Raw genomic sequence first — 21,873 nt, forward strand, 5'->3', positions numbered from 1 at the left:
ATGGATGAACTTTGAAGATATTATGCTAAGTTACATAGCCAGATATAAAAGGAAAATATTATATGATTTCGCTCATATGAAGTACTTAGAGTAGGCAACTTTATATACAGAGAGAGGAGCATGGCAGTTTCCAGGAACTGGGGGCAGAGGGAATGGAAAGTTGCTGTTTGATGGGGATGAAGTTTTAGTATGGGCAGATGAAATTCTGGAAACCGGTGATGGTAATGGATGCACAACATTGTGAATGTATTTAATGCCACTTAAGAATGATTAAAAAGGTAAATTTTATGATATATATGTTTTACTGCAATAAGAATATAATAAAAATTTAAAAATCAAATAAAAATACAACTGGAAATGACCAAAAAGATTCACATATCAATGCTCCTTGATTTTTATGTATGCAGAAGCTGAGGCCACAAGAGATTAAACTTCTGAGTTAAGAAAACACATCTAGTTAGTATGGCAGAGCTAAAACAAGAACGTCATTATCCTGAGACTCCAAAACCAGGATATTTCCATTATCCCAGGGTTATCGTCCTTTCCTGCTAAGTTGCTTATTTCACTTAGGCACTTTGATTTGTGGCCTTCTCACAAAGCTCTGCTGTGTCCCCAGACATGACTCTACATAACTACGGCCTCTTTTTGGTGATGGTTGACATTCTTGATACATGGCCCTTTCTAGAAGAAGGGGAGGATCACTAATCTTCCAGCAAAAATACTAGTGGATTTCCAATTCTCAATACCATTACTTATGGCTGGATAATATTCTGAGACAGGCTAGCATAGTTTGACATCTGGTAAGGTGCCTTAACCAGCATGCCAACTTAGTGAAAGAGCCAGGTGTTAAATAAGCACAAGGACCAGTGATCTGATCTTTTCCTGTCTTGTTAATTTCTTTTTAAACCATATGACCAAAGTCTTGCAACACACTGTGATGAGGGGTGATCACAGCAAGCTTATGACCGATAGGTGAATCCTAGCACTGGCATTAATCCCTGTGAAACTCCCCTGCCCCATCCTAACTTGGGTGAACCTATTCTGACATTGGTTCTCATCGGAGACTCCTGCCAATCATAGAAAATAGTGATATGTGACAGCAGTCATACTCGCGAGTACCCCTGTTCAATTTTCTCCTAGTTGGCCGAGCACAGTGGCTCATGCCTGTAATCCCAGCACTTTGGGAGCCCTAGGCAGGTGGATCACCTGAGGTCAGGAGTTCAGGATCAGCCTGACCAACATGGTGAAACCCCGTCTTACCACTAAAAATACAAAAACTAGCTGGGTGTGGTGGCAGGCGCCTGTAATCCCAGCTACTCAGGAGGCTGAGGCAGGAGAATCACTTGAACCCGGGAGGCAGAGGTTGCAGTGAGCCAAGATTGTGCCATTGCACTCCAGCCAGGGCGACAGAGCGAGACGCTGTCTAAAAAAAAAAAAAAAAAAAAAAAAAAAAAAAAAAAAAAAAATTCTCTTAGTTTCAGGCATTTTCCTTGTAGCTAAAATCTGGCAACATTGGAGTCTTCATCTGACTATGGCCCATCAGTAGCGGAATTATGTAAAGCCCCACATCTAGGAGCCAGACATTAAGGAGCTTTCTTCACTCTATCTCTACTCCTAAGATCAGTTCTGCAAGCTTAGTCTCATTTTGAAGATTGAGAAACAGAGTCTCAGATTTAATAAGTTTCATCAAATTCCTTATAAACAATCAATATACCCTTAAGTTCTAGCCTCTCACACATTCTAATCATGGCTGGCCCGTAATCATTCCTTCAGCATTCCTAACTCCAGATGGTCATTCACACCTTTTCCTTGTCCAGACCAGTGCTTCTCAAGCTTTAATGTGCATGGGAATCACCTGAATATCTTGATAATATGCAGATTTTGATTCATTCGGTCTGAGATGGAGCATAAGATTCTGCATTTCTAACATTTTTCCAGCCAATGCATCTGAATCCAGATAATAAATTGAGAAGCAAACCTCTAGAATTCTGCTTCCCAACAAGGTAGTCTTCGGCCACAAATTGTGATTACACACTTGAAATGTACTAGTTTGAACAGAGATGTGCTTTCAATGTAAATGACACACCAGATTTTGAAGACACAGTCTAAAAAGAAGTGTATAAAAATCTCACAATTTTTATATTGATCACGTTGAGATAATATTTTGAATATATTGGGTTAAATAAAAAGTATAATTAAAATCAACATCTCCTTTTTTACCTTTTTAATTTGAAGATTAGAAAATTTAAATTGACATATGTGTTTCATATTATATTTCTATTGGACAGTCTGCTCTAGAGAATTCCCCTAAATCTTCTCTACCCATTTATCATTTAGCACATACTGCTTTGTATTGATAAAAGTCACATATGCACATCTTGCTGGCTATGCAGTGATCTCTTGAAATTCCAGGCTTGTATCTCATTCCTCATTGTGTGAGACTATATCTTATTCCTTCTTGTATCTACAGGCCCCAAAAAAGTACCTACCTTCTAATAGATTCTCAATGATCACCACTGAATAAAATTTGAACCCTTTTGAAATTTTGCAGTGCTTAGCACAATGAATTTCTAATAGAAGGTCCTAGACTAAGGTATGTGTCAGTTCCAGCCAACTTCAGTGCTTTACTCACAGTGTTTATGGATTGCCTGACCTGCTGTCCTCTCTGGTAAGGGAATTCTCAATGACTATAATATAAACCTAATCAAAACATAATTAGAAGGCAAACTACTGTAAAAAAGCCATCATCTAATGCATTCCTAAAAGAGGTTTGGGGATTATCTGCACCACTGGTTTCCTCCTTCAGGATAATTAAAAGTTGATTGAAAGAGAATTGCTTAAAAATAAAGAAGGTGACTGTTTATTTTTCAATACCATTGTCATGATTGAAATGTGGATCTTGAGAAGGCACTTGGCTAGAAGTAAGGGGCACATCGCAAATGTTATGTCAAACAGGATTTAAGAAACATTTACTCATCTTCAATTTGAGGTTCAAAGGTCACTTCCTTTAGAGTTAAATGTACTTCCTGGTACATCTTCATTCATTCCTTATTCACTCATTCATTCATTCACTCACTCACTTACTTACTACTTATTCGCCCCCTCACTTAACTCACAGGCTCATTCTTTCAACAAGCAATTTTCTGGGCACCTACAATAAACCAAGTGCTGGTGATTTCCGCACTCATAAGCTAGTCTAGTGTAAGAGACAGACACATATAATTTCTTAAGTAAAAGGGAGTTTTCACACCATCCTCTTTGCTTACTAATCTCTAAACTAAATCTGGTAGTTTGCTCTACTTTTCTGACCAATCATTTATACATTAGTATCATCATATAAAGAATTTGTAGTATTCTCTGATGGTTTGTATTTCTGTGGGATCGGTGGTGATATCCCCTTTATCATTTTTTATTGCGTCTATTTGATTCTTCTCTCTTTTCTTCTTTATTAGTCCTGCTAGCGGTCTATCAATTTTGTCGATCTTTTCAAAAAACCAGCTCCTGGATTCATTGATTTTTTTGAAGGGTTTTTTGTCTCTCTATCTCCTTCAGTTCTGCTCTGATCTTAGTTATTTCTTGCCTTCTGCTAGCTTTTGAATGTGTTTGCTCTTGCTTCTCTAGTTCTTTTAATTGTGATGTTAGGGTGTCAATTTTAGATCTTTTCTGCTTTCTCTTGTGGGCATTTAGTGCTATAAATTTCGCCTCTACACACTGCTTTAAATGTATCCCAGAGATTCTGGTATGTTGTGTCTTTGTTCTCATGGGTTTCGAAGAACATCTTTATTTCTGCCTTCATTTCATGTACCCAGTAGTCATTCAGGAGCAGGTTGTTCAGTTTCCATGTAGTTGAGCGGTTTTGAGTGAGTTTCTTAATCCTGAGTTCTAGTTTGATTGCACTGGTCTGAGAGACAGTTTGTTATAATTTTTGTTATTTTACATTTGCTGAGGAATGCCTTACTTTCAACTATGTGGTCAATTCTGGAATAAGTGTGATGTGGTACTGAGAAGAATGTATATTCTGTTGATTTGGGGTGGAAAGTTCTGTAGATGACTATTAGGTCTGCTTGGTGCAGAGCTGAGTCCAATTCCTGGATATCCTTTTCAACTTTCTGTCTTGTTGATCTGTCTAATGTTGACAGTGGGGTGTTAAAGTCTCCCATTATTATGTGTGGGAGTCTAAGTCTCTTTGTAGGTCTCTAAGGATTTGCTTTATGAATCTGGGTGCTCCTGTATTGGGTGCATATATATTTAGGATAGTTAGCTCTTCTTGTTGAATTGATCCCTTTACCATTATGTAATGGCCTTCTTTTTCTCTTTTGATCTTTGTTGGTTTAAAGAAAAAATGCTCATCATTACTGGCCATCAGAGAAATGCAAATCAAAACCACAATGAGATGCCATCTCACACCAGTTAGAATGGCGATCATTAAAAAGTCAGGAAACAACAGGTGCTGGAGAGGATGTGGACAAATAGGAACATTTTTACACTGTTGGTGGGACTGTAAACTATTTCAATCATTGTGGAAGACAGTGTGGCGATTCCTCAAGGACCTAGAACTAGAAATATCAATTGACTCAGCCATCCCATTACTGGGTATATACCCAAAGGATTATAAATCATGCTGCTATAACATGCACACATATGTTTATTGCGGCACTAGTCACAATAGCAAAGACTTGGAACCAACCCAAATGTCCATCAATGATAGACTGGATTAAGAAAATGTGGCACATATACACCATGGAATACTATGCAGCCATCAAAAAGGATGAGTTCATGTCCTTTGTAGGGACATGGATGAAGCTGGAAACCATCATTCTCAGCAAACTATTGCAAGGACAAAAAAGCAAACACCGCATGTTCTCACCCATAGGTAAGAACTGAACAATGAGAACACTTGGACACAGGAAGGGGAACATCACACACCAGGGCCTGTCATGGGGTGTGGGGAGGGGGGAGAGGGGAGGAATAGCATTAGGAGATATACCTAATGTAAATGACGAGTTAATGGGTGCAGCACAGCAACATGGCACATGTATACATATGTAACAAACTTGCATGTTGTGCACATGTACCCTAGATCTTAAAGTATAATTTAAAAAAAAAGAATTTAAAAGGTTTTTTTTTAACATATCTAATCTTGAAGACGCTTTGAGAATTTAAACTTATTATTTTCCAACTTGCAATTTTTAAAAGTCTCCTCGTACTTGTATAACAGAGCAATACTATGGAAAAGAGTCCCTTAAAATTTAACATACGCAACTGTTATATTCTAATAACAGTTGGAATTTTGCTTTCATTTCATTTTTAAGACATTCCTGGCTTTTGCCAGTAGCATTCTCCTACATATTTTCACCTTACCCGTGCAAGAGCTGCAGTTTCACTGCAAGGCAAGGCCAGATGCTCAGTCAAAATCCTTGTCTGCAAGGACTCAGGTCTGTTGTTCTCATGCATCCATTTACTCTGTCTTCCAGATAGGAAGGTCCAGCTAATAGTGATTATCTGAAGTCACATTTATTAAAGAAAACTCTGTCTGTTGGAACTTTACCTTATTTATCATGTAAAAAAAGGATGAAATGCTAGTTTGGAAACTCATTTTCAGTAAAAAATGTGTATTTTCATGTGTCATGTGCATATATCAGCGTATCTTGATGGGATCATATATCCCCTGCCATAATATAAGTTCTTGTCTTTTTCAGCATTGTACTCCCCAGATTATGCACAAGAAAGTTTTCTAAATTGAAATGGAATCTATGACCACATAAGTTAGGCATGACAGAAGGGAGAGGCATTTTATTTCTAAGTCTCATTTCATCACTATCATCACAACACATTTAACATTCCTTATTTTCTGAGAAAAATTATCTATTTGATATCCCAGTATAATCATATCCCTGGAGAAAAGGGATCCTGCTCATTTTTCTGGAGCCACACATAGCTGTGCATTTGGGGAGCTCCCTGCAGCTAGGCTTTACACATGACAGTCATTGGTCTAGCAGTGACACTTGAACAGGACAAAATTAATCTCTTGCCCTGAGAAATATGGAAGGAAAAAAAAAGAAACATAAAAATCTATTATTTGGACGGCTTTAAGCTTTGACCTACTCAACAAAGCTAATGCAATAGTGATATTCACTCATTAATTAAAATTCTTCTAATATGAATTTTATATTAATTATGTATTTTATATTCATATTATGCATTACCTATTAGAGGCTTGTATGCCCGCAGCACTAATGCTAGTAATTAAAGATCTGTTGGCAACCTGCTTTTTAGCAACATGGTTTTGAATCATAGGAAGCTGAAATCTGGCATACAATTTGTCATTCATGCTGAAGTGGGTTTTTTTCTTCAAAACACAATTAGAATTAGTTCGTGTCATTTTAGTTTAAAAGCAATAAAGGCAAATGGTTTGTTGCTTTACGTTGGCTTTGAGTCCAGTGGATCGATTTTAAAATTCTGCCTTAAAATATAAGTTTTTGGTTTTCCATGCATATGAATCAAATCCCCTTTGGTATTCAAAGAATAAAAATTATCCTTTAGTTTGTATCAGTTTTCAAGTTACTATATTGTACAATATGTTTATTTGTTTTAGCCATAAAAAAATAGACCCAACAGGTTATTTCAGACCTGAGATCTGGAGGATCTGGAGTCCTAAGATGATCAGGAGGCGACATTGCATTGCTTAGGAGGTCAGCAATGGGAGAGAATTCTAGGGCCTCATGCCCTTGCCAGGGGTCAACTGTTTATAGGAGAATGAGATACTCCAGAGATCAGATATATAGTTGTGATCCTGACCTAAGATATAGTCTTACACAATGAGGAATGAGATATAAGCCTGGAAAATTCCCTTTTGAGGACTTTTTAAAAATTCTTTTATTTTATAAGGAGTGCAACAAAGAGGTTAAATACTTGCTTAAGATCATAGGGCTTATTAAGAACTAACTCCTGATTCTTTCCCAGTCCAATTTTCTGACACAAGCATACACTGAGAATTTGAGTAACTTAATAAGTTGAAATAGTTTTAAATTGATGTGAAAGTTTTCAATGTAATTTAGCAAATGCTTATTGAGTACCTTCTACAGAGTGAGAGTAATGTAGGCCTAAAGCCCAAGCTCCCTCAAATAGTTCTGGACAACAGGCTGGAGTAGATTATAAAGAAGGCAGGAGGGCTGGGTTGGGGACATCAGAGCCAAACATATCATGGGGAGAGGCTGAAGACCACTTGAATGCAGGAATGAAGGTGGGCACCTAGGAAAGGGGTGGGAAGAGCTCCAGAGATGCTCAATGGGTGCACTAGGTCAATATGCCAGGGCTGAAGATCTGATATATGTGTCTCTATGAGCCAAGGCTGAAAATTATGTCAATTCAGCCAGATTATGGAGTAGAAGATGTGGAAGATGTTTACTTTTATTTATTTATTTTTATTTATTATTGTTTTTATTTTTGATACAGAGTCTTGCTCTGTCACCCAGGCTGGAGTGCAGTGACAGGATCTCTGCTCACTGCAACCTCTGCCTCCCGGGTTCAAGTGATTCTCCTGCCTCAGCCTCCGGAGTAGCTGGGATTACAGGCACCTGCTACCACACCCAGCTAATTTTTTTATTTTTAGTAGAGATGGGGTTTCACCATGTTGTCCAGGCTGGTCTCAAACTCCTGACCTCAGGTGATCTCCGCCTTGGCCTCCCAAAGTGCTGGGATTACAGGCGTGAGCCACCGTGCCCTGCCAGATGTTTACTTTTAAACTGTCAGAACTTACTATGAGCTTTTTCACTCATAACCTTGAGACTCTCTTTTCTGGAATAATGGAGACCCACAGGACATTTATGCGCAGATTCAGCCCCATGCCAGTCTTGCCTTAGCTAAGGAAAAATTAAGAGGCCATACTCAATCCTAAGAAAACACATTCTTTGACCGGGGTATTAAATACCAATAACAGTTTCTCCTTGTTCCTGAGATCAATCCCTCCCAAATTGCTGCATCCCTACACAGGTCCCAATATCTACACTGGATTCACCTGACAGGACATCTCATCTCTCTAGAGATGGGATCAGTCCCCATCTCCCTTACCCAGGGCTGACATAGTCCCCTGGTGGTAGTTGCCTAAGCTCTTCCAATAGCACCTACTTCTGTTTTTGTTTTTGTTTTCTTTTTTTGAGACGGAGTCTTGCTCTGTCGCTCAGGCTAGAGTGCGGTGGCGCGATCTCTACTCACTGCAAGCTCTGTCTCCTGGGTTCACGCCATTCTCCTGCCTCAGCCTCCCGAGTAGCTGGGACTACAGGCGCCCACCACCATGCCTGGCTAATTTTTTGTATTTTCAGTAGAGACAGGGTTTCACCATGTTGCCAGGATGGTCTCTATCTCCTGACCTCGTGATCCTCCTGCCTCGGCCTCCCACAGTGCTGGGATGACAGGCGTGCCAATGAATAGCACCTACTTCTAATCCTCATGGTGTTATTCTATCTAGCCATGAAGATACCCATTACGTCTGAAACTTGCTGAAACATTATAGGCTTTGGATTCAGCCAGATCTGCCAGCTAAATGCCACCAGGGGTCTTGTTCAGAGGACCAGCTCTGCCAAGGCTTTTTCTACCATAATGAATCATCTCATATCTGGTTGCATCACAGGATCTCGCAAAAGATTTAGGAGGATGATCTACTAAAACTGTGAACTTTGAAGTTTGTTAGACCTTATTAAAATATTTGGGTTACTTTTTAAAATTATATATTTTCTAAAAATTATGGTAAAATATACCTAACAAAATTTATCATTGTAATGATTTTAAAGTGTGCAGTTCAGTGGCATTAAGTACATTAACGTTGTTGTGCAATCATCACCATCATCCATATCCAGAACGTTTTACCTTGACACACCAAAACTCAACCCATTAAACACTAATTCCCCGTTCCTGCCTCTCCCCAGCCCTGACAACCACCAATCTACTTTCTGTCTATAAATTTGCCTACGCTAAGCACCTTTTATGAACAGAATTATGCAGAACTTGTCCTTTGTGACTGGTTCACTGAGCAGAATATCTTTAAGTTTCATCCATGTTATGGCATATGTCTGAATTTCCTCCCTTTTTAAGGCTGAATAATATTCCACTGTATGTGTGTACTGCATTTCTTTATGCGTGTCTCTGTCTATGGACACTTGGATTGCTTCTACCTTTTGGCTATTGTGAATAATGCTGCTGTGAACATAGGTGTGCAAATATTTTATCCCTGGTTTTGTTTCTTTGGAATATATATCAAGAAGTGGAATTGCTGGATCATATGGTAATTCTAGTTTTAATTTTCTGAGAAACTTCCAAACTGTTTTAGGATTACCTTTTAGACCTGACATTGAAAAAAAACATTTTACCATTCCCACTTCTTCACATAGATGTACTTCAGAGGTAACAGTAAAATGATTTTGAATGCATGCATGCTTATTGGGGTTAAGAGAGAAGGTTACTTCATTATCTTTAAAAGAGAGCTTATGTGTGTTGAAGTTTGGGCAAATAAAAGTACATTACAGCCTATTAGAAAGTAAAAACAAAACAAGAAACTCTATTTACTAAGACCTAACTATGTGGATCATCTAGAGAACATGTCAGCTAGAGCAATCCACATTGTCTCACTGGCATAATATGATGTTTTTTAGATAAGGACAGTAGGAGTTGAAAATTAAATGGATCACTAGGCTTAAATGCTTTTTTAAAAGAGAAAATTTAAATTATAATGAGAACAGAGTTTATAGGATTATAAAATGTGTTAATATAGAAAAAGATACCCTTATTTAAATTATACCTAAGTCTTTCTAAAAATAAAGTGAAAATCTTCAATCTAAGATACATGGGTTGTGCACATATAGATGAAATCTACTTTTACAAAATGACTTACTGTGTACCTAAAGAATGGATTCACTCAGGGGAACTAAATACCAAGTTATGGTTTATTGCAGAATAATAAATCGGCAATTTGGAAAAGTCTTGGGTCAGCATGGCATGGTTTTTAGCAATTATGAAATGGCTAGGTTTTAAATCTTGTGATTTAATCACGCATTAAAATACTCTCTTAAAAATTGTTGCAAGACAGCTCTGTTAAAACAAACAAACAAAGAACCCCAGCTTCTAACTCGATTTCTGCTAATTGTCCTGAAGCTTAGCATTAGGAGAAGAGCCCATTCTTTATTTCTGTGCTGTTTACTGTTTAAATTGTATTGGATCTTGGGGATTTGTAGCCTTAGTTTGAAATCAGATGCTCTTCCAGATATGAACCAATTGACTAAAGTCCAGGAGATATCAGGGAATCATTATCCAATATGTGATTTCATAGTTTGTTCTCAGCTGTGATTTATTAAGCTGGTGGCTATTGTCGTTAAGGATTGCTTGTGTATGGTAATAGTATAGATTCAGCATAGAGAATTGAAAAATTATATTTGTTTCATTTTGTTTCAAAGGCTAATTGTTTGGCGTTTTCATCATTTCTATGATAGGCAAATTGCCCCAAGTGAAAGGGTTAAATCATCAAATTATATTTTTATCCTTATAAAAAGTATTAAATACCTATTCTAACACACTCCATTATGTCATGGTTTAAGTCTTGTACCCACAATATATATGGTATAGTTGAAATGTCATCAATACACACACACACACACACACACGCGTGTTATATATATTTAGTGATTCATAATAATTATACATATTTATGGGGCACATGTGATATTTTGATATATGCATACAATGCTTAATGATCAAATCAGGGCATTTAAGACATTTATCACCTCAAACATTTATCATTTCTTTGTGTTGGGAACATTTCAAATCTTCTGCCAAATTTGAAACATATAATAAACTATTGTTAACTATAGTTACTACACTGTGCTACCAAGTACTAGAATTATTCCTTCTATCTGTATGTTTTATCTGTTAACCAACCTCCCTTCATTCCCTGACCCTTCCCTTTCTCTGATAACCATAATGCTACCCTCTGCCTCCATGAGATCAACTTTTTAAGCTCCCACATATGAGTGAGAACATGCAATATTTGTCTTTCTGTGCCTGGCTTATTTCACCCAACATAATGACCTACAGTTCCAACCATGCTCCTGCAATGATAAGATTTCATTCTTTTTTTGTGGCTGAATAGTTTGCCATTGTGTATATATATCACATTTGCTTTATCTGTTCATCCATTGATGAACACTTATGTTGGTTCCACATCTTGGCTATTGTGAATAGTGCTGCAATAACTATAGGGGTCCAGGTATCTGTTGATATACTGATTTCCTTTCCTTTAAATAAATACCCAGTGGTGGGATTGCTGCATAGTACTACTGTTCTATTTTTAGTTTTTTGAGAAGACTCCATGCTTTTTTCCATAATGGCTGTACTATTATAATTTACATTCCCAACAGTGTATGAATATCCTTTTCTCTTCATCCTTGTCAGCATTTGTTATTTCCTGTCTTTTTGACAATAGCCATTCTAATTGGGGCAAGATGCTATCTTGTGGTTTTGATTGGCACTTTCCTGATGATTAGTGACATTGAATATTTTTTTCATATACTTGTTGGTCATTTATGTTTTCTTTTGAGAAATGTCTATTCAAATCCTTTGCCCATTTTAAATGGAATTGTTTGGGTTTCTCTTTTTTTTTTTTTTTTTTTTTTTTGCTGTTCAACATCTATATTATTACTAACCATTACTCTAATGTGTCTCTACATTCTTGGTTAAGAGAATTATCAAGACTTTTCTCATTTCATCATACAACCTTTATTCGAATATGTGTTGGGCAGAGCAGCGGGTGCTGGTGAAATATAGATAAATAAGATTGCGACCAGACGTGGTGGCTCACGCCTCTAATCCCAGCACTTTAGGAGGCTGAGGCGGGCAGATCACCTGAGGTCAGGAGTTCCAGACCAGCCTGACCAACATGGAGAAACCCTGTCTCTACTAAAAAAAAAAAAAAAAACAAACAAAAAAATACAAAAATTAGCCGGGCGTGGTGGCACATGCCTGTATTCCCAGCTACTCGGGAGGCTGAGGCAGGAGAATTGCTTGAATCTGGGAGGCAGAGGTTGCGGTGAGCCGAGATCGCACCACTGCACTCCAGTCTGGGCAACAAGAGCGAAACTCCGTCTCAAAAAAAAAAAAAAAGATTGCACTTTTGTCTTCAAGACACTCAACATCTAATTAGGCAGAAGTTGGATAAATGTTGATGGCTATTATTTGATAGATTTGAACTATGATATATTGTACTGACAGAAAAATAAGTGAGTGCCTGAATGATGCTATTTGTTCTACAAATTTTCTTCGAGAGCTTATTAATCATGTCATCTTTGCCACCTGACCCCAGTCTTCAGGACATTCCTGACATAGCCATCAAGGTGTTCATGGTCTCTTCTACCCTAATGTCAATGTCCTTTTTTGCTAAGCCAGTAGTCTCACTGTTTCTTGACTTCTACTCCTAGAGATCTGGTATCCTATAACCTACTCATATGGCTCCCTTCAAACTTAGTATTCCCTCGTATTGCACAGTAAGAAATGAGTCTGGTTTGATGGTTGTGAATATTCTCCAGGAACATTCAATTTGAGGATAAAAAGAGTATCAAATTCTGAATCAAACTGTTCTCAACTGTCTTTGAAGGGAAAATCTCATGGTTGTGCTCTTAGGCTGTAACTCAGATGAATGATTTTAGCCCTATTTGGGTACTAAATGACTCTTTTTAAATTAATCTATCCTATTAAGACTATACTTTATTACAATTATTTGTTTATGCATCTATCATTCCTACTTAGACCAAGTTTTGCAAGTGTAGAAACAGTGTTGGTATAATACAATATGGGAGATAATTTCCATCAGTAACTCTCCTCTGCCATTTTAATATTAATACAACTGATATTTTCTCAGTTTTATGCAAAATATGAGCAAAGACATCTTCATAAAACTTTGCTAGTTTTTAAAATTAATCTATAACATATAATCTTCTTAAAACTAACTTCACTTGAAATGCAAACACAGCCTCATGACAAATCCCTTAGCTCCTAAATTACAATCCCTAAACTTCTAAACAGAAATTCTGGAGATGCCATGGGGCGGGAGCTGGGCATTTTTCATCTTTGGATCACTAACTTGTAAATTCATGCCAAGAAGGCAGTAGGCTCTCCTTAAATGTTTCCTAAAAAATTTATGTTCAAGAGAAATCTGCATATCAAGAGCTTTCATTCCTTTATAACACTAAAGAAATATTTATGGTTTGCCATGTTGTAAGAAACTTTTGGGAGTGATATCTACAAGGAGGGAATTTCAATTGTGAGAGCTTCAATTAAAAAAAAAATTCATCCAGCAGTTGGTTTATCTTCCAAACTTCCCTGAGAAACAGCCTCAACCATATCATATTGCGCTGGGTTTTATTTTAGGCATCCTAACCCAAACCAAGGTTATTTCTCTCCTCATTAGTTTATTTGAAAAGCAGTAAGTAAAGAAATCTTACATCCCAGCCTTAAAACTTTTCACGTGTTCCATAAACACCCTTTGCACTAATTATACTTATAACACTGGAACTAGATTATTTCCTTTATAGAACTCAGAGGCTTCCAAAGAATATCCGAAACTCTTAACCTGAAATCAAATGAGCAGTTTGAGGATCTCAGTAACACCATAAAAACAATCTTTACCTTTTTATTTCTTTTGTTAACACTTTTCTCAGTTCTCAGTTTCATCAGTTACTTAATAACCTTGTTTATCAATTTCCTTATTAATAAAAGAAAACTTCATTCCTAGGAGCTTAGGTGAAGTGAATTGCCTCTATCCTCCTCCTCATTAAGCTTTTGGAAGGCACCTTGGACAAATGAGCCTAAATTACCGTGCCTGCCAACAGCAAATATTTTCCACAAGAAGGCCTTTTTAAGGAGAAATTTAAGTCAAAAGCACAAAATTTAAAGAGTTTACAGTGACTACTGAACTAGCGCTATGAGAGAGAGAGTGAGAGGGAGAGAAAGACAGAGAAAGACTTCTTTATAAACATAATGCCATCTAATAAATGTGGAATGAATTTATATAACTAAAACAAAATTCCCATTTTATACTTCTCAATATGAATAAATGATTAAGGCAAGATTAAGATCAATGATGGATTACAGCCATTAGCTGAAATGTTCTGAAACTGAGTGTTCACATGGTCACAAAGTTTCTCAATGCATATTACTTACAAATTACAAATGGAAAACGCCCCTTTATACCAAAGAGATCCGGCATGCACCATCTTAAAACTACGTGATCAAACTTGCTCTCACCCACAGGGAATCCATCTGACTTTATTTGCCACCTGATGGGATGCAATTAGTACTCAGTATCACCTATGTAGTTTTCTTGCTAAAAATCAGAGCCTGCATCAAATTATGAAGAAATAATCATACACATCTGGAATGTGGAAAATTCTTCAAGACACTGATCTGGATTCAAAAAAAGTGAATGTCATGAGAAACAGAATAGGGAGAATACTGCTCCTGATAAAGTGATCAAACAGACCAAAACAACAACAGAAAGCGAAGTGCAAATCTTGATTTGACCCAAGATTTTTTAAATCTATGAAAGATAGTATTAAGACAATCAAAAAATTTAAATATAGCCTGTGTAAAATGGTAATCAATGTATTTAATTCTTATGAATAGTTAATGGTATTTTGGTTATATAGAAGAAAGTGTTAACTCTTAAGTAACTACACAGTTCAGCATAAACGTCCATATCTGTCTGTTTTAGATCCATTTATATGTACACACAGAAACACATACATACATACACATAGAAAGAAAGCAAATGGGTGAAATGTTAATTTGTGAATCTTGGTGAAAGGTATACGGTATTCCTATTGCATTTGTTAATATTTCTGCGGGCTTAATTTTTTTCAAAGTAAAAAGTAGGGGAAAAATAAGAAAAGGGATATACACTTTTTACCAGAAACACTGTATGGCTGTCAATACCTTCATAAAAATTATAAATCAGCTTTTTTTAAAAAAGTCTTATATCTCCTGTCTCTGCCATTTCATATGTGTGTGACCATAGATGGGCTATTAAGTTCTGAATAAATTTTTCTAATCTGTAAAATGAGGAGATAATGCTCATTTTAAAGAATAATAAAGAGACCAAGAAGATCCTAAAACTTGTGTTTGCATATCTTCTCCTACATACTATGGTATGAAAGGGAAAAGTGCTCAAATTACTTCTCTCCTCTCATCCCTTTCCTTTCTCAAGCAAAACTTGGATCAAACAATGGAAAATGTTATTTTCATTTTTCATTAACATGGGAATTCTACTCTTCTTGTCTTTTGGTGTGTGATGACATGTGCAGCTCACAGGGTAGAAGATTTGAGGTGGAAGGGCTAAAATATGGTTGCCCTATGATCATTTCTATTGTTGTATCACAGTAGAGGATAAGGGTTAAATTCAACCATTTTTTTTTCCAGGTTTCAAAAAATGTTTTTTTTGTTTTTTTTTTCTGCTGTGGCCAGCAGACCTTGATTTCTGTTGCTAGGAAACCTGGAAGGTACTTTTTAGTCCTCATAGAAACCATGTTTTAATGCAATCACTTTCAATGACTCTTATTGGCTGTTTTGCTTGGTGCCAACTCAAAGAGGGTTCACATTAAACCCTTACAAGGTGAACCTGATCGGGTCAAACTGTGCTAGCCTTGGGGGCTTTGTGGAAGTGCCTCAGGGGTTTCCTGGGGATAGGAGAGGGTGGAAGCCAGGGGCAATACACCTCCCTGCTTCAAGCAGAGCAATTCTACTTTGATCTGCTTTAATATTAGGCTTTCTTTGAAGAAAATGCTTTATGGGAGGGAGTATTTGAAAAGCCTTGACCTAATCTACACACAAGAAAGCTGAATTTCTGCGAAGTCACTTGCCCAAAGTTACGCAGTTCCCAAACACCAAGACTGGGATTAAACCTGAGTGTTCCGACTCCAGATCTCTTTCCATTACCCCACACTTCCTGCTGCTCCTCACCATGCCTACCTGGTCCTTCCTTTCACCATGTTCCGGAGATCCCTGGCCTGACTCTGTGCCCAGGCCTGTGAAGGACAGCAGACCCTGGAGGGCAGTGTTATAGTGGGTCCAAAACTGTTGGCCCCTGGATATTTTCCTAACGAGGCTGCGATCTCTAGTTAACTACTGACAGCACTTTCCCCAGGTTCCTTTCAGAGAGAATGGCTTTAAGCAGTCGTACGGAAAAACATTTTTTTCTACTGTGGCTGTGAGCATTTGGGGACTTGTTCCTGAGAATAGGAGGACCTGGCTCAGCAATACTGGGGATGATATAATCTGAATCACCTCCTGTGACAAACACCTAGTAAACTTTTTTTTTTCCCGAGATGGAGTTTTGCTCTTGTCGCCCAGGCTGGAGTGCAGTGACAAGATCTCGGCTCGCTGCAACCTCTGCCTCCCAGGTTCAAGCGATTCTCCTGCCTCAGCCTCCGGAATAGCTGGGACTACAGGCGTGTGCAACCACGCCCAGCTAATTTTTTGTATTGTTAGTAGAGACAGGGTTTCACTGTGTTAGCCAGGATGGTCTCAATCTCCTGACCTCGTGATCTGCCTGCCTCGGCCTCCCAAAGTGCAGGGATTGCAGGCGTGAGCCACCAAAACACCTAGTAATGTTTTTAAGCATTTTAAAAATGCCTAGCAGAGCTCAGCAGACTGAAAGAGAAAGGTTAAAAGCAAAGCAGGAAAAGAAAGCCAGAGCACATAGATATGACCTGATTTTGCTACTTTAAGAAGGTGGGGGGCAGTTTATTAACCCAATTCAGGTGTCAATGTCAATTTAAGGACAGCAGTTGAGACATGTTCAAGATGGAGGTGAAGCCGACCCACTAGTCCCATAGACTAGAGGTCCCCAAACCCGGGGCCATGGACCGCTCTGTGGCCTGTTAGGAACCAGGCGGCACAGCAGGAGGTGAGCAACAGGTAAGCAAGCATTACTGCTTGAGCTCCATCTCCTGTCAGAGCATCGATGGCATTAGATTCTCATAGGAGCATGAACCCTATTGTGAACTGTGCATGTGGGAAATCTAGATTGTGTGCTCCTTATGAGAATCTAACTAATACCTGATGAGGTGAAACAATTTCATCCTGAAACCATCCCCCTGGTCCCCCAACCCCTGGCTGTAGAAAAATTGTCTTCCACGAAACTAGGCCCTGTTGCCAAAAAGGTTAGGGACCACTGCCATAGACAGTTGTTTTGGAATACACATAGAAATTGATACTTCTGGTCTTAAAGCTTGAAACTTATATTTGTTTTATGAGTTCCTTCCTCAGTAAAGGATCCCTGGGGCCAAGGATCCCTCGGGCCTGTCAAAGTATCAAACAAGCAAAACTCACCAGATCACTACATCCAGACAATGAGATACTGGACCCATTAATTCATCATTATTGCTTTCTTACCCCTCCCTAGTTCCTGTTTTCTTACACATTGTTGCGTTTCTTCCCTGCTATATAAACCCCAAGTTTTAGCCGTCAGGGAGATGGATTTAAGAGTGATCTCCCACTTCCTCCATTGCAGCACATGATTAAAACCTTCTTCCTTGGCAATACTCGTTGTCTCAGGCACTGGCTATCTATGTGGCGAGCAGCAGGACCTAAACCAAGCCCCTGGTGTTTTGGTAACAGAAGGCTGGAACTGAACAAGCTCCTAACCCCTAACATACACAACGCTGGGACTTACGAGGGCTACACACACAACAAAAGGGTAAGCCAGAAAAACTTGGCACAGGTTGAAGACAAGGAGATTGCTCTCTTCATGGCTAGGCTTCAGGTAGAAGCATGAAAATTCTACTCTGAGAATTCATAAGTATGGGCCTTATGGATTTAGAGTACAAACTGATGCTTTCTAAATATCAGGAACTCCCCTAACCTGGTCAATTAAAAAAAAATTGATCTCAGCTAAGTGATAAATCTAAAAGAATACATTTTGGAAGCAGAAGTAAACACATTTTTGAAAAAAAATTTAAAAAAATTTTTCACTGGATTCCCATAGTTAAAATCTCACAGAAGTTGTTTTAGCCTCAGACCTGTGTATGCTGTGTGATCCCACAAACCCCATTTAAAAAACTTTAGGAAGAAAAAAATCCACCAGTAGAAAAAGAAGACAAAGCAATACTACATTTAGAGTTCCTAAAATTCCAGATAACATAACATTCTGGCAGATGAGAAAATAATAATTTTTAAAAGGATTAAAAGTACAAAAAATAAAACCCAAAGAAATAAGACACCCTTACAATTAAGTAGATTAAAATAGGTAGATAAAAAGCCAAGTAAAATTTTGAGAAATAAAAAGGAATCATTATATTAAAAATTAAATTGACAGATTAAATAACAAAGTCAGAACTGAAGCAGGAATTTGTGAATGGCAAAATAGGTCTGAGGATATTATGCAGAATGGACTACCAAGAAACAAAGTGGTTAAGAAATGTGGAGGGTAGAATGAAAATCAGCAATACATGCCAAACAGAAATGTCAGAAAGAAATGATAGGGATCTGAGAGGCAGAAATTTCTAAAATTTATGAAATTCATAAATGCTCAGATTCATGTAGTACAATTAGTGCCAAGCATAATAAAAATAGGTTTGCTTCTAGACACATGATAGTGAAATTATAGAACACCAAAGACAAGGAGAAGATCTTAGGAGAAACCAGAAAGAAAAAGAACAAATATTTTATCAATAGCAAACTTCTCCATAGCAATACTGGAGACTAGAAAAGAACAGAATAACTTAAGAATGCTAAAAGAGGCCGGGTGCAGTGGCTCATGCCTGTAATTCCAGCACTTTGGGAGGCCAAGGCGGGTGGATCATCTGAGGTCAGGAGTTTGAGACCAGCCTGGCCAACATAGCAAAACCCCATCTTTACTAAAAAAAATACAAAAATTAGCCAGGTGTGGTGGTGTGTGCCTGTAATCTCAGCTATGCAGGAGGCTGAGGCAGGAGAATTGCTTGAATCTGGGAGGCAGAGGTTGCAGTGAGCTGAGATTGTGCCACTGCACTCCAGCCTGAGGGACAGAGCAAGACTTTGTCTTAAAAAAAAAAAAAAAAAAAAAAAGAATGCTAAAAGAAAATGTCTAAAAAGCTAGATCTCTGTATTTAACTAAACAATAACTATGAGTATGGTTGAAATATAGACCAGTCCAGACAAAAATATAGACAGTTTTCTACTCACAGATCTTTGCCCAAAGACATACCAAATTTGGCTGGGTGCTGTGGCTCTCACCTGTAATCCTAGCACTTTGGGAGGCCAAAGGAGGATTGCTTGAGTCCAGGATTTTGAGACAAACCTGGGCAGTGAGACCCTATCTCTACTAAACATTAAAAAATTAGCTGGGTGTGGTGGTGTGAGCCTATAGTCCCAGCTACTTGGGAGCCTGAGGTGGAAGGTTGGCTTGAGCTCAGGAGTTTGAAGTTGCAGTGAACCATGACAGTACCAGTGCACTCCAGCCTGGGTGACAGAGCCAGATCCTGTGTCAAAAAAAAAAAAAAGAGAAATTTTATCCAGACAGAGTGTTCCTCAGGCTGCTCTCAAACTCCTGGGCTCAAGTGATCCTCCTGCCTCAGCCTCCCAAAGTTCTGGAACTACAGGAGTAAGTCACCGCATCCAGTCTTGTTTTATTTTTTATTTAGTATTTCTTCTTGAGTCAGTTTTAAGTTATAGTTTTCTAAGACAGAGCTTCTAAATTTATCAAAGACCAACACTTTTGTAAAATACAAAATTATGTGCTTGGATGCTGCAGCAGGGTAACAAAAAAAAATGCTTTAACAGGTTTTAAGCACTTACTCTAAATTTCTGTACTTACTTCGTGGCAGACTGCCAAGAAATAATTTGCTGATCAGTCAGCTGACCACACTTTGAATAGGGCTGTTCTAGGAAAACATCTGGTTGTCAAAGTTTTCAAATCTCTTAATAGAGTACTGTGCATAATATTTTCATATTAAACATTGCTACTGATGTGTAGTTATGTTGTTTTACCACTCCTAATATTGTTTATTTCCACTGTTTTTCTAGATATATCAGGCCATAGTTCTATTTCGGTAGTCTCTTGAAAGAAACAAATTTGGGATGTTGATTCTCTGTTGCATTTTTGTTTAGTTAGATGACTAATGTGCTTGTTAAGGACATGGACTCTAGAGTCTGGGGTATGGGCTTGAGCCCCAATTTCTCTACATACTAGCTGAGCAAGTTACTTAATATCTTCATGCCTCAGATGCCTCAACTGAAAAAAGGCAACAGGCCAAGCACAGTGGCTCATGCTTGTAATCCCAGCACTTTGGGAAGCCTAGGTGGGTGGATCACCTGAGGTCAGGAGTTCAAAACCAGCCTGGCCAACATGGTAAAACCCTGTCTCTACTAAAAATAACAAAAATTAGCCGGGCGTAGTGGCAGGCATCTGTAATTCTAGCTACTCAGGAGGCTGAGACAGGAGAATTGCTTGGACTCTGGAGGTGGAGGTTGCAGTGAACCAAGATCGCACCATTGCACTCCAGCCTGGGCAACAAGAGCAAAACTCCATCTCAAAAAGAAAAAAAGAAAAAACGCAATAATAATACCTATATATAAGGTTATTGTAAGAAAGAAAAGGGTTAATATGTGTAAAACATTTAGAATATTTCTCAGGATGTTATAAGTTCTTAAAAATATTAGCTTTATTTTCACTATTGCATTAATTTCTGCTCTTCCTTTAATGATTTTTCTTCCATTTTTTGTATTTACTCTGTTATTAATCTAACTTCTTGGGTTGTATACTTTATTATCTGAAATTTTTTTCAATATGGGCATTTTAAGGCTGTCTACTTTCCATAATTACTGCCTTAACAGAATCTCAAAAGCTTTGATATGTAACATTATTATTTTATGTAGTTTTTAATTTCCACTGGTGTATTAGTTTTCTTTTGCTGCTGTAAAAAAATTACCACAAATTTAGTGGCTTAAAATAACACAAATGTCTTATAGTTCTACAGATCAAAAGTCTAACACTGGTGTTATTGGGCTGAAATCCAGGCGATGGCAGAGCTGTGCTCCTTTCTGGAGGCTCCGGGGAGAATTCTCTTCCTTAACCTTTCAAGCTTCTCAAGGCCCTCTGTGCTCCCTGGCACACTGCATCATTCAGACGGCTTCTTCTGCCTCTCTCCCAGGCATTTTAGGACCTTTTTGTTTACACTGGGTGCACCTGGATAATCCAGGTTAATCTCTTTATTTAAGGTCAGCTCATTAGCAGCCTTAATTCCATCTGCTACCTTAATTCCTTTTGTCACGTGACATAGCATTTCACAGGTCCCAGGGATTACAAAGTGGATATTTGGGGGACGATTTTTTTTTTTTTTTTGCCTACCGCAACTGATTTATACATTTTTAAGTGTCCCAATATATATGAAATTTTTGGTTGATTTTGATTTTTAATTTTAAAGCACTGAAGTTACACAATGCACTAATAATACAAATAATAACAAAAATAAAACAAAAACATGGTCTTTAAAATTATGAGTGAGTTAGTTTGTCAACTATCATTGTTTCTTTTTTTTTTTTTGAAACAGAACCTCGCTCTATCACCCAGGCTGGAGTTCAGTGGCACAATCTCAGCTCACTGCAACCTCCGCCTCCTGGGTTCAAGTGATTCTCCTGCCTCAGCCTCCCGAGTATCTGGGACTACAGGTGCGTGCCACCACGCCTGGCTAATTTTTTGTATTTTTAGTAGAGATGGGGTTTCACTGTCTTAGCCAGGATGGTCTGGATCTCCTGACCTGGTGATCCGCCTGCCTCGACCTCCCAAAGTGCTGGAATTACAGGCATAAGCCACCAGGCCCGGCCCATTGTTTCTTTTCTGATGGTGCAGATTGGAGG

The 21,873-nt window shown here is 38.1% G+C and overlaps 1 long non-coding RNA gene across 1 annotated transcript in view; it reads left to right on the forward strand.

The window, feature by feature from the left end:
- LOC129011238 (uncharacterized) overlaps positions 1 to 21,605 on the forward strand; it is a 64,639-nt gene extending 43,034 nt beyond the window's left edge. Inside the window, exon 5 of the long non-coding RNA XR_008493288.2 lies at positions 21,567 to 21,605. This is a non-coding gene — a long non-coding RNA (uncharacterized LOC129011238). The remainder of the gene's footprint in view (positions 1 to 21,566) is intronic.
- The last annotated feature ends 268 nt before the right edge of the window (positions 21,606 to 21,873 follow it).

The sequence above is a fragment of the Pongo pygmaeus genome, chromosome 14 (genome assembly GCF_028885625.2).
Source record: "Pongo pygmaeus isolate AG05252 chromosome 14, NHGRI_mPonPyg2-v2.0_pri, whole genome shotgun sequence".
Lineage (NCBI taxonomy): Eukaryota > Metazoa > Chordata > Mammalia > Primates > Hominidae > Pongo > Pongo pygmaeus.